Source organism: Grampus griseus (genome assembly GCF_964374135.1).
Source record: "Grampus griseus genome assembly, chromosome: 8".
Taxonomy (NCBI): domain Eukaryota; kingdom Metazoa; phylum Chordata; class Mammalia; order Artiodactyla; family Delphinidae; genus Grampus; species Grampus griseus.
In genome coordinates, this window is record NC_139002.1 from 46,415,381 (window position 1) to 46,415,768 (window position 388).

A 388-nucleotide genomic window follows, 5' to 3' on the forward strand; every position below is an offset into this window, starting at 1 on the left:
CTTTTTCTTTCTTTGACCGCACCACGCAGCCTGTGGGATCTTAGTTCCCCAACCAGGGATAGAGCCCAGGCTACGGCAGTGAAAGCGCCTAGTCCTAACCACTGGCCTGCCAGGGAATTCCTCTGAAAAAACTTTTAATCTAAAGAAATACTAACTGAAAATAATTTCTCCATATGTAAAAATGTATATTTGATATGTTTTTCCAAAAGTCCCCGAATTCTGATATAGTTGATTTTAAGTTAACTATTCCAGCAAACCACTGTAAATATAAATGAAAGATTATAAATGCAATGCATTTGGCACAATATTGTGACTATGCTTTATTTTTAAGTAAAAAATGAATCATAGCCAAAACAAAATGTTTTGCCTCTGAATATTTCCAGCTTAA